The following is a 13,922-nucleotide window of genomic DNA, read 5'->3' as shown; positions in this document are numbered from 1 at the left end:
AGCACACGCATTTATATAATGTGCACATGGGGAGAATCACAGAGGGATGCCCATCATCCCACACAGTTCAGAAGCTTAGATACTTCCCTGGCAAAACAGGTTACCTGAGGGAAGAAGAGAAATTCTGTTAAGCGGATTACTAGGGAGAAAGAATGGCTCAGGAAACAGAAATTAGTTTGTCCATTACCTTGTGAAAGGGTCTGTTCAGGCATCGTTGCATTCTTGGTTTTACAGGGAGAGGAAAAAACAATTGTTCCTTTTGGTGGGCCTGGATCTTAGACCGATAAAGGTGTCAGGAGAGACGGTGGGTGGAGGAAAGCACTCACAAAACTTCTTCAGTTCAGCATGTCAAAAGTCCACATTTGGAGTTATTGATTTCTAAACCCTGATCTCTAATCCAGGGATCACAGAAAAGCGGCCTTCAAACCATGAACAGCCTATATATGTGTTTTATACAATCAAAGGATGTTCTTAAAATATTTGAATTTGTCACCAAAACTTACAACTCAAGAGAATTCACAAAAGCTGAATTTCTGGTTTGCTTTGAAAATTCAGAGGACCAGGCTATAGTGGCTGCACATTCTTGCTGCATGATAGTGGTTGTCGCTGAGTGGCAGTTGTGACTCCCTGCCTTCCAGTTGTCCGCAGACCTACCATTCTCAATGGCCTCTCTAGCATTTGTCACTGTATGCTGCTCTCTTTTTCTTCTAGTAGAGAAACATTTTTCCGAATCCTGCTCTAGGTAGGAAAACTAAAGGTAAATCATGTTTCTTATACTATCCAATTTCATTTATTCATCATCAGTGTGACATAGTTGACTCACCACTACTGTTTCCCACAGACTGGACAGTCAGATATCAAGGAATTTATTTTCTGCTTTGTTACTTTGAGAAATATTGATTTGACCAGTTTTTACTCTAATTCTTTGTATTTATATACTCTCAGGACGATTGCCAGATTTTTCTTTTCTCAGAAGCTCTTTTATTTTTATAAAGTATAATATACTTTATTAGTAATTTATATTCCCAGAAAATATATGTACTATATAATATATATATAAAATATAAAATATAAGTATATATTACATTTATATATTATATAGTATATATAATATTTATATAACATGTTTTCTATAATATGAATATAGAAAAGTATACATAACATATGTATAAAATAGAAAAAAAGATCCACAACAGACACAAATACTCTAAGTTAAACATAAAAAGTATGAGCCAAAACTTCCTATCAATTATAAAATGTTTCTAAAAGATATAAAAAGTATCCAAGTATGAGGAACAATATGCCATACTCATTAATAAGATGCAATAATACAAAGATATCATTTATCCTACCATACACTTACAAATCAGTGAAATGCTTAAACATTTTTGAATTTTTTCCATGAAATTTAATAAGCTCATTCTAAATTTATATGTAATTCCAAAAGGGTCAAATTTATTCAAGAGAATTTTTAAGAAGAAAAGGTAAAAAGACTTACTATAAAAATTCTTGGACTTTAAGCTATGGAAGTTAAGATGGTAAGGTATTGAGACAAGAATAAAGAGACCAAACATAAACCTACATGTATGGATCCCTAGTTCCACAATGTAACTAAATTTACTCTCTACATACCATTTCCTACTAAAATGAACAAAGGCTCCTTGGAGAAAGAGCTGATTCCAGATCTGGAATCATAGTTTACAGGATTGTCGGAAATATTTAGTCATCTTCAAGAGCAAGGAAACTCTCCAAACTGCTAGGGTCATGACAAGAGGACTTAGGAGCCATCTTAAAGAGGCTCCCACTGACCAAAAATAATCTAAGCATCAATGAGAATAACAACAAAGAAATGTATTAAAGTACTGAGGTGTATATGTGTAGACTCTTGAGATCACAATGCGCCTACACAACAATCACCACTACAACAAACCTTGTTCATCACTTTGAAAGGACGCCAGAAAGCCAACTCATTTTAGGGGCTTAAAATAAAGATAAAAGATCAAGTATTCTTTCTGACTTTCCAAGAAAAACTATAACCCAAAGGAACCAAATAAGTAATGAAAATTTCCCTTTATAAATTATTTCTAGCTAATAAATGAAGAAAAATGACAGAATTAGAATATCGCCATTTTTCAACCCTTTCAGAAATAAATAATTGGAAGCAATGATTGCTTACATCACCAAAAGTAAGAAAAGACATTACATGCTTTCTAATAGAAGTACGTGTGTCGTGTACCCATGGGATTTTAATTTGTAGAGGTGACTGAGTGACAACATAGGGAAGCTAATGCCATTGAGAGACTTTTATATTGACATTGCACAAGAGGAGAGGGTGTACCACAGCATTCAGGGCCACACGGAGAAACACCAGGTTTGGTCAGGAAGCAGAAGGGGTGTGGGGACAGCACAGTCCAGGGCCTTTATTGTGTTTTTCAAGGGGAAGGCAAAGCAGACCAGTTGAGGTTGAGTTGTTTGAAGAATGTTGGCAGATGCTGGACCATAGTGGTGGTCTTTGGTTGTCTGACTTGGTTCTTGGTACTTAGGGTAGAGGAATACTGCCACCTGGTTAAGAGCGTGATGATAAGAGGGGCTTCAGAGTACAAGCCCTGATTGATTAGTCTACATGTGAAAGGCATGCTTCTGGGCTAGTCCTTTACTATGTCTTGCTAGTCCTGGGAGGGGCAGTCTCTTCCCATTCAGAGAGGCCACTAACGCTAGAGCATTAAAAATATAAAAATAAGAAAACATAGTTAATATAATACATACTGCCATGTATGAAATATTACTAGAAATTATTAAATAAAACCCTAGGATAGTACTGTGGCTTTAATGCGTGTCCCTCCAAAATTCATGCTGAAACTTAATCCCAATGCAACAGTATTAAGAAGTAGGACCTTTTGTGACGTGATTAAGTCAAGAAGGCTCTGTCATTACAGAATAAGATTAATACTTTTACAAAAAACCCTGGAGGGAACTTGTTCGGCTCCCTTTTCCCTCCAGAGGACATAGTGTTCATGGCGCCATTTTGGAAGCAAAGAACAGCTCTTTGCAGACACGGAATCTGCCTGCACCTTGGTCTTGGACTTCTTAGCCTTCAGAACTGTGAGCGATACAAGTCTACTGTTTATAAATTATGTCGTTTCAGGTATTTTGTAGTAGCAGCACTAGTGGATTAAGATGGAAATAATCAGCAAAATTCAGATTATGAGAAACTTTATAAGTCAAATATACCTGTTTCTTCAAATAATGAATTGTAAAAGTAATAAATAAATAGAAAAAGGGGGGCATAGAGATTAAAAGAGACAGGACATATCAAAATTTGGATCCTTCCACAGATAAACAAACTATAAAGGTATATAATACAATTGGGAAAATTTGAACACTAACTGGGTATTTAATGCTGTTAAAATATTATTGTTAAAATTTTTCAGGTATGATAATGACTTTATAATTTTTTTGTAATAATTCTCATATTTTAGAGATATCAAATGAATTAGCTTCAGAGGCAATAAATTGCTGTTAATGATTTGCTTTAAAATATCAAAAAGTGATAATGGCGTAGGTGTATAGAGACTGGCTGTGTGCCTAAATCAAGACTGACTGTAAGTTGGTAGTTACTGAAATTGTAGAACAGGTGGTACACCAAGGTTCATTGCATTATACTTCACTATGCTTAAAATTTTACATAATAAAACTTTTTTTAAAAAACTCAAAAAAAATTCAGATTAGAGTCTGAGAAGACCTGTTTTTGCAAGATTGTACAGCACTGGGAGTATACCCACGATACGGAACAATCTGGCAATATCTGGTGGGTCTGAAGATAGGTATACACCTCAGAGAAACGTTTTCACCTGTACATGAGAATACGCATACAAAATGACTGTTTTTCCTTGCCAAAAAAAGAGAAAATAATCTAAATGTCTATTAACAGAAAAGAGGATAAATGCACCTATACAAACAAAAGATATTCCACAAATGTTAAAAGAAATGACGAAGAGCTGCATGCATCATCATGACTAAATACCAAAGTCATAATTTTGAGTAGAAAGGATACAAGTTGCAGGATAATAGTTGTAATGTCATTTACATATGTTTATATAGACCTTTAAAATCAGCAAAATTATACTCTAGAGCACTTATGAATATGTAATTATACAATAAATATTTAAAATATATGCAGCGATAATAAACACCAAATTCAGGACAGTGATTTTCTCTGAGACGGAAGGCGTAATGGTATGGGATCTCAGAAGTCTCCAGGGGATAAATGTGTAGGCAGTACTTCTGTTTCAAATACTTTCTTTCTAAAACAAAAGCAAAACTGAAGCAAATATAGCAAATTATTAAAATCCACTAAGGGGATGATGGCTACTTTGTGTTTTGCTAAACTATTTGCCATAGTTATCCCCATGTTTAAAATAAATTTTATCATTCTAAAATAAAAATGGTGCTGTGTTCTGTGTCCATAATGCAATAATGGAATGTTGCAGCTGTCTCAAAAGTGTCTAAAAATAATTAAATCATTTAAGCCAAGGCAAACATAATCATTCAAGGAAATTGAGAGTTTGAACCTCTGCGTGGTCACATGGGCATTGTGACACCCAACTGTCCTCTCAGCGAACGTTTAGCTTTAACTCCTGTTAGAAGGAGGAAAAAAACCTGTGTCATTATGCTAGATTCTATTTGTAGTGCACACAATGGAGACTAGCTGTTTATTTCTTCCCCTGACTTTTGAAAATCATCGTTTCCTCTTGTAATATAAAACTTCTTTTAGTCTTGGCTTGACTTTGTAGGGTAACTGCATGATTAAATACATATAAATGTTCAATTGTAAAATGTTTCAAATGAAACATTTGCTTCTTTTTTTACATTACATTCAAAACTAGGCTGTAGAAAAACAGACACTTCAGTGATGACTCTACCCAAATGTGAAGCCAAATAAGGAGCTGCAGAACACTCTTTTCTTTGTTGGTTGCAAATAGTTTCTTTCCTAAATGAAAAGGGTATTTCAAATACTCAGAGATTTTATTTTCCCTTCTTCCTTTTTAAACTCATTTTCTGTCTTTCTTTTTTGTTATTAGTGTTATCCTATACAGGATGACCTATTACATCTCTTATATTCTGAGCAAGTTTCTTTTCATACTGTAGCCATATTTTAACATCAGCAGTTGGCACCTCACATATTCATTCTCACGGAGTGCAATGTGTGAAATGTGCTGTATAACTGCCCCATATGCATGACTCCACAAAGATGCCTTCTGTTGCAATCAAAGCCTGTCAGCAATATCTTTGGGGTACAGCAATAACACACAGTGATAAATGGAGACAGAAGGCCAGCCGCTGAGTACACTGCAAATGCTCAGCCTCTGTGAGGGTTATTCTCTGTATCTCGCTAAGGAAGCAATAGTAAGACTCCAAATATGCTTGGCAGAAGTGAAAGGAGCCTCAGTCAAACATTTTTAGAATTTTCATCCCCTCAATTTCAGGCTGCTTAAACAAGAAAGATCTACTTCTTTATTCAGGTGAGTGATGAAACGCCACAACTACCCTACTGGCCTGCTTGAAGACAACATTGCTTTTATAGTGTTGGATGATGTACATGGTCTTCAGAAGCAAGACCCTATGTAACTATGCGTGTGTGACGTTCAGAGGACATTAGCCTGGTGCCCTTCTTTTCAAACAGTGATACAAAACAGAAACAAAACAGATAAATCCCCTTCAGGTTTGGGAAGAAATGTCACATTCTAGCCTCCTTTGTTTTCCTAAGTTTTTCCTAAACTGAAAAGCACTGGAAAAGCCTAGAAAATGAAAGACTAGAGCTGTCTTTAAGTCAAAGAAAAGACACTCCTTTCTCACCCTCCTCTGCTTCGGCAGCCTTCCTTTCTAAAGAGGTATTGGAATGGAATCAACTCTTTAATATCTTTTTATCTATCTATCTATCATCTATATTGCTTCTCAGTCTTTTGGCTAAGATCAGCGTATTTATCTATGTATTTGCCTTCCATTTTCTTTCTTGTTCTCTTTTCATCCCTTTCTTAATTTTCTTTCTCTTGTATTCACAATAACCTTTTCATCTGGTTCTTACCCCAAACCACATGTTTGCATATTTGTTCTCGTAAGTTCTGGTTACTGCAGTTGTCATAATTTTTTGCTAGATGGCTTTAACAACTTTATCATAACTTAGATATCTTTAATAAAATAAAATAACATAAACTGTCTCTCATACTAAATTGTAATATCTCAAATTAATCCAAAAAAATCCTAATTTTTCATTAAATCCTGAGAGTTAATGGTTCAGTAAATATTTGCATGGTTTTCTCAAAAAAAAACCACACACACACAGACGTATTTTTACCACCAAATTGGACAGAGAATGCATATTTACCCCCAGAGACTCTGAAAAATGTGTGAATAATTAATTCCTGCAAACATAATTCTCATCCCCTGGTTGGAATTAATTTGACTGAAACCCTAGATGTATTCCTGAGTTTTTCTTGGGTCTACAGAGTCTACAGTCTAGTCCTAGGGGTCACAGTTTGTAACAGTTCTTGGAATAACAAGAAAATCACTGCATGTGTCAGCTCCTCTTTGTCTCTGTGTATGAACTTTCATTGGTCTAATATTTTGTCAACAGTTCATTAAGGTAATTAAGGAGCAGCCTGACAGTGTTATCTCATGGGGCCACCATTTCCATCTGTGTGGTCTTCAAGTTGTATCTCTGGGGAAGAGTGAATACACAGGATTGTTGTAGGGGCTAAATGGAAGACCAGTATACTTCCATTTTCATGAGTCTAATCCAACGATAGTAACAAGCCCAAGTCATTCACTCTTTCTCAAAATGTGTTTACAAAATAACATTTGTTTGTTGAAGCAATGTTATGGTATTTAGTGGCCAATTTTAGTTTCTGAAGAACTTTGAGAGTGAGCTTCAGACACCTCCACTGCCAGCATAGTGTTTATCTAATTTAGCAACAGAGTATGTAGAACTTGACAAACATTAACTCATTGAATAGCCATGACAGCTCTGTGAAATGTTTGATTTTTGTCTTCATTGTAAGAATTAGGAAACTAAAGCAATAAGCTATTGTGTGGCCTTGCTCAAGGCCTATATATCAAGTGGCAGAGTCTGGTTCCAAAGACTCCACTACTACCCTGCTAGTTTATGCATCAATGCTACCCTGCTTTGGGAGCATCTGTGTATTCAGTACAAGTCTGTGGATGCAAGAGCAAGTGAAAAAGAGAAAAAGAAGGGAAAGTGAAAAGAAAACAATCTGAAAAACAGTTGAAGCTAAAAATATCATTGGTAATTCAGAGACAAAACTGGGATGTGAGTTTTCTTCTTATTAGATAGGACCATCTGGAATAAATGCTCTCATTTTATTTTAATATAATTTTCATAACTGTAAAATATAGGTAACTTAACTTTCAGACCATAATAATATAATAAATACCCATGAACACACCACCTGCCCCAAAACTAGAACATGGCTCTGTGTGTTTTCTCTCTCTCTCATCTTTTGGTCTTCCCCAGAAGTAAAAGCTACACTGAGTTTTGTGTATGTCATTCCTTTCCAATTTTAATATAATTTTATCACTTCTATAGGTAACCTAAACAAGTTTTCCTTGCTTTTGAGCTTTATAGAAATGGTATGATACTATTCAAATTTCTCTTTTTTCTTTTTCACTTAAAGTTATCTTTCCAAGATTCATCTATGTTAAATAAACCCTTTTTTATAAAATATCATAGTTTTCAAAACACTTCTATATAAATGATCTCATTTTATTCATATAAAATCTATTGGAAATAAGTAGATTGCTCTAACTTTTCCTGTTTTTTAAATTGCAATAGTACCAAAAACTATCCTGGTAGCCACTAACAAATGTGGGTGTTTAGCTGGGCCCCCCATATGCTTCAAGGCCTGCATGTCATTATGGGCTCCAGGTCTTGCCACAAACACGGATATTACGAACTTTGCATATCAGAAAGTCTGTTTGAATGCTTGTAACTGTGATTTTATTTTCCATGTGGTATGGGTGTTCTCTCATTATATTGAGAGAGAAAAAAAATAAAAATGAGTCAAAACACTTAGGACTTCCTGGAAACTCATTTTATTTCCATATGTATGGCACATACATAAAGCTTTATGTTCATTCCAAATGTGACTGTCATGTCTATTTCACCATAGCTGATAGGATATGATAAACAATAGCATATGTAAATTCCTACCAAAAATATATATCTGAAGGGATTCTGTCTTTTACTACCTTGCAAAATATCTTTTTTAGACATTCTTTCAGCTGCCTGGCATGCATGTGAGGCAGCAAGAGACCTGACATTCCTGTGGTTGGCTTGAGTTTTATGTTACTTATTACTCAGGGATGTGCTAATATCTCCTTTACAAAAGAGCAACAGCAGAAAAATTAGAATTCTGCTTCCCACATGAAATATGCAAAACAAATATGTCAGTGGGCCATAACGCCTGTGAGATTAAGAACCCAGAAAGCTTGGTTGACTAAACTGAAAAAGTGCCCAATTCTCTGGTGGTTTCCTCCATGGCATTGGACAAACAGATAATTCCTCATCTGATATGGTATATTTAATGCAACATTAGATACTTTCTCCATAACTTTTTATTAGAGTTATGTCAGTATAAGGGAATTTATTAATAATCGAAGAAAATAACATGGTGATTCAGAGCAGGCCTCCCAGGCCATCAGGAAAGGGGCGAGGAATGAATTTTTCACAGAAACTTTTCAAGTTTACTCTCACCTGTGTGTTCATTAGTCTTTACTATCCAATGAGTAAAATACACCATCAGAGTTGTCTGTGAAAACAATGAAAACTGTTTTGTGTTAAATAGTACAACTAAAGTATTGACCATCTTAAAGATAAAAACAAGTTGTTCTGTTTCTTAAGTAGGCAAAAGATCTGCTTCCTTTTGAGGTCATATGATATACGAAAAAAAATACTGAGCAAAGATTGTTTTTCCTTGTCACATTGGCCTACAATACCATGAAAAGTTTGGGAGCACATGTTTAGAGTCCACCAGACTAGGGTTCAAGTCCTGTCTTTCCTACTTAATCAATTTGTAGCTTAAAAATCTTTCTTAACCTCGTTGAACATCAGTTTTCAATATCACAAAATGGAGATTTTCCTCTGGTCTTTATCCACAGGCTTGTTATCAATATTAAAGGAGGTAAACCACCTAACAGCATCTGACATGTAGGAAGGGCTCCTTATAGTGGAGTGCCTTCTTGGACAATCTGTTATCCTACTGATTTAAACAGCTCTGTTATACTTGCCGTTCTAGAACCATGTTTTCCTGCAGACAGAGAGTTGGTGATTGCGCTCTCAGACATCACTTAGCCTTTGGTTTCCATGTGGCCCACAGCTGGAGCCAGGGAGGGAGGGGACAGGAGTCAGTGCTCAGCAGCACATGAGCTGCCAGTTCACACTAGAGCTGCACTTTCTGTGCTCAGCCATCTGACCTGCCGGAAGAGGCCCAGCAGCCTCCTGTCTCTTCAGCGTAATCCCTATGGAGAGTCTGTATACACAACCCACTTTCATTTTGCCTCCACATGGCGATTGTTGTCCTTTTCGAAGGCTTTGTGTTTTCTTTCTTACCAGGTCCTTTTCATGTTAAACTTGGGCAAGACCTACCTACACAGCAGGCATGCTCACTCTTCCTGAGACATATCCATCTCTTGTTTCTACCCAGCATGGTAAAAGATGGTTGTTTTGTGAAACAAACAGGCCAGGCCCAAGTCAGGGCTAACAGGATGTGTTAGCCCTCAGGGGTGAAAGAAAAGGAACAGTCCCACATGAGGTGCTCTCTCACCCAATTACTCCACTGGAAATGGTCAAGAAGAGCAAAGAAAATCTGAACAAAAGAAATAAAGTGAGATTTTTCTGGTTTTGATCAGAGACGATTTTGCCTCAGAAACAAAACTGGGCATGGTATTTTAAAGATAAAATTCACTTGGACACTATAATCAAGTAGCATAAATGTATTTATGATATGAAACTGAAATTAGAAGTTCCATTCTCAAAACTGAGTGATCCCAAAGGGCTTCTGATGACTGGTAGTTAACTAAAACATGATGATTTTAGCTTGCCACTGAATAACATGTATCACAGAGATGCAGAAGGGAAAAAGGGAGAGGGCACCTCTGATTCCGTTTAGGAATGGAACTTGGAAAGAACAAATGGAGAGTGCAGAAAGGGAAATCTAAAGGCAAAATCATGGAGTGAGTTAAAACAAACACATCTCAAGTAAGAAATGGCCGTTCCCTGAATTCAGAGTTCTTTGGGAGCTTCTTCCCCAGGATTGAAGTCTCAAGGTTATTTCTTGCCCGCTCCTTTTCCTCTCTTTAGATGTGTATGGACAGGCACTCAGTTAGAAATTGCCACGCCTGGCAGTTTCTTAGGCTATATGTTCCTCTCACGGTACAGCTTAACCTTTGGCTGTTTGGCTTGTAATTTCCTTTTCCCAGTATACTTCTTCTGCCTGTGGTCATATTTGAATGCTATATAATAAGCTGCATTAGTCAAGATTGCCTAGGGTTTTCCATTTAAACAGATTTTGAACTCAAATATGTTTCTATTAAAGTTATCTTCATGCACTCTAGCACACATTCCTTAAAACATTTAACTTTTTAAGAAAAAAAAATAACTTGATTGTGATGGTGGTTTCAAAACTAATAAAAGTGTACACTAAGAAGGGTGAAATTTACGTAAATTACACCTCCATTTTTTAAAAGCCTTTTAAAAAGTAAGCGTTGCCACATTATCTGCTATAGACAAGTAGAACAAGTAGGGAATCTTGTACCAAAACTGAGAACATCATGACCCCCAGATTTTTAAGCCCAATAAGCTACTAATTAGCTGTGGGATCTTATGCATGCAGTTTCCGTCTCCAGGAACTCAGTTTTATCACCTGCAAAATGAGGGGTTTGTTCAGATTAGCATTTCTGAAAGGATGTTTGGCAAAATACTAATTCTTCAGAATATTTTTTAGTTAATTTTTTAAACTATTATTATTTTTAATAGAGATGGGATCTCACTCTGTTATCCAGGCTGGTCTGGAACTCCTGTACTCAAGAGATTCTCCTGCCTCAGCCTCCCAAACTGCTGGGGTTACAGGCGTGAGTCACCATGCCCAGCCACGTTTGTAGTTTTTATGTAAGGCAAAAAAAAAAAAAAAGGTTCTTTCATCAAATATTTTAAAGAATGTTTACATCAGCAAAATGAAGTAGATTCATTAAGTGCAGGACTTGTCACAGCTTTTTCACCATGTGAAAATGCATACACCGTTTCCTTAGCTGATCCAATCACTATAGCCTTTATCTACTCCATCCCACTCAGGCTTCAGCATCTGTGGGTTTGATGTATAAACTTTGGGAAACACTTCAGTAATCCTTCTTGAGGATTATCTCCCACAAAATGTTCCTCCCGCAAAACGTTTCTCAGGTATCAACTTTATTTGCACTTAAATTTACACATATGAGCAGAACAAAGTTATTAAGTGGTTATTCTGAGTGATTTGCCATTTTGTTAGAGTCTGAATATAATTGGGAGACATGTTTACTTCATATTGCATGTGTAGACACAGATGTGGCAGCGTGTTAACTGTATAAGCACGTTTCAGATTTGCTCCAGCATCTTTTGAGTAGGGTGTATGCAGAAAGCACGCCGGGGCTAACAGAAGTGAGAGATAGCAATAGAAGTGTGGCAAGATTCAAACAAAAATAAAAACAATGGTGAACCTGAAAAGTGCTTGAACGTTATTACAAACTCGCATCAGCCGTTTTCTTTTTTCTCTGCAACAGACGTAACAGCCAAGTTACAGTATAAAAAGAGGCCTCATTTTTAGCCCCATTCTGGGAGCCCATATAATAAGTACTGGGGTGTAAAGTTGGGAAGAGGGGATCTTTTTGCATTGAGTGAACTATAATCAGCAGCCCAGCTTTGTGCAGTCATGTCTCCAAGGAGAAGCTCATCTGAACTTTTCCAAAGTTTCGTTGGTATATATCAAATTATTTATATGCTGTCAAAAATTGGCTGAAACCCAGCTATCCACAGCTATCCACAATTCCTAGAAAATTCAGCATATGAGGTTTCTGGAGCATTTTTCTGCCTTTCTGCAAGGAACTTATCTGGTTATATTAATGATTATGGGCCTCTTTTACCATTCTTTTGCAACAAAATCCTTCTGGACAACACAAATATTGAAAATGTAAATATAGTCACATATAATAAATGACTACTTTTACAATAGCTTGACTATATGCTGCATTTGATGAATCCCAGCAGTCTTCTCTCTTTCCTAGCTATATTTATAAGCAGTGTTTTTCTTATGCAACCATAAATAATACTCTATTAAGCAATTTCTAACACATATTTAATAAGTCAAATACAAATAAAGATCTTAGTAATTAAATTAATGGCATGATTTTCTTGGAAAGAAGTTGAACACATGCATTAAGGAAAATTCAAAGTCTTCAAAGTTGTAGAAAATAAACTTATGGTACACACACGTGGAATCAGAAGAATAACAGCAATTTGTAGCCCCTCCAAGGCAAAATTTCGGGAGTGGCCTCACTAGCCTTTTACCTAAAACTGATGACTTTAGGTGTCTCCTCTATCACAATACTGCAGCTACTTAGGTTTCATTTAAACCTAAATAGAAAAAAGGAAAACACAGCAAATATTTTTCTCCTCTATATTAGAGCAGTGTTTAACCATCAGCAAAGTGAACAACCGGTCTTTAACAATAGGCTGCTTCCTTCTACTGAAACCTCTACTTATACTACTATACTCCAATTATCCTGCAGGTAAGTAAAGTGGATCCATTAGGGTCACTAATAAACACCTATAAATATCTTGAGTTGATTTCACTGAACTTTGATTTAGTAAATTATAGGCTCACCTTCAGCACCTGAGCTGCACCTTTAACATTCTGTGTTCTGCCTGGTCCCAAATGCTCCTGGAAATGCCTAGGTAAAAATCACACCCATAATTGCAATATTTCTATGTTGTGTTTAATGTCATTAACATGGAATCAGATATAGATGATTAAATCCATTTGCAGCTAATATAGATATTAATTCTTGACTTAAAGGTCAAAAATAAAAATCTCATGTGATAAAATTGTATTGGTCTTTAGATTTTTATTTTTTTAATGGTATTCAGTTCAAATACTTACAGAAGCATTTAAAAATAATATATTTGAATTTCTGAGAGAAAATAACTATCAGCTATGTCTAGCTATCTTGTTTCTATTTTGTGGAGAAAAAGGAGGAAGATGGAAAATATTATTTCAGTTTCCTGGTAACATACTCAATGACACCACAAGAGATTTAAAACACTTATTGAATTGAAAGGATATCAGTGAATACATAACAATTTGATAATTAATATCTATAAACCCCATCAGTCCAAGGTTGCCAAAATTAAAGTACAGAGTAAAAAATGTCAAGAAGCTCCAGAACAAAATGACACTGGGCCTTCTTTCCTGGTGCTGCAGAATAACAGACTGAATATGTCCCAGGCACAAAGAATTTCACTGTCCAGTGAATCTTCTACCAGCCATTTCTTTCAAATGCCAGCAAATTCTTCACAGAGAGGAACACACCAGCCATTTTCTGTGTCCTTGGGACACAGCAAGAAGGATCTGTTCAAGGTGGTGACCTAGATTTGGGGAGCAAGAGAAACAAACACTGATCCCTGTATTTTTAGGAAAAAAATCATCTTTATTTTTCCTAAATTGTTGCCTCCAATTCCTACATTACTATTTCAAGTTAAGATTGGAAGACTGTTGTATTAGTCTGTTCTCACACTGCTAATAAAGACATACCCCAAACTAGGTAATTTAGAAAGAAAAGAGGTTTAATTGATTCAGTTCTACGTGGTTGGGGAGGCC

This window comes from Sapajus apella, unplaced genomic scaffold, assembly GCF_009761245.1.
Source record: "Sapajus apella isolate SASKATOON/1434 unplaced genomic scaffold, GSC_monkey_1.0 scaffold1, whole genome shotgun sequence".
NCBI lineage: Eukaryota > Metazoa > Chordata > Mammalia > Primates > Cebidae > Sapajus > Sapajus apella.
Note: the sequence above shows the minus strand (reverse complement) of the source record.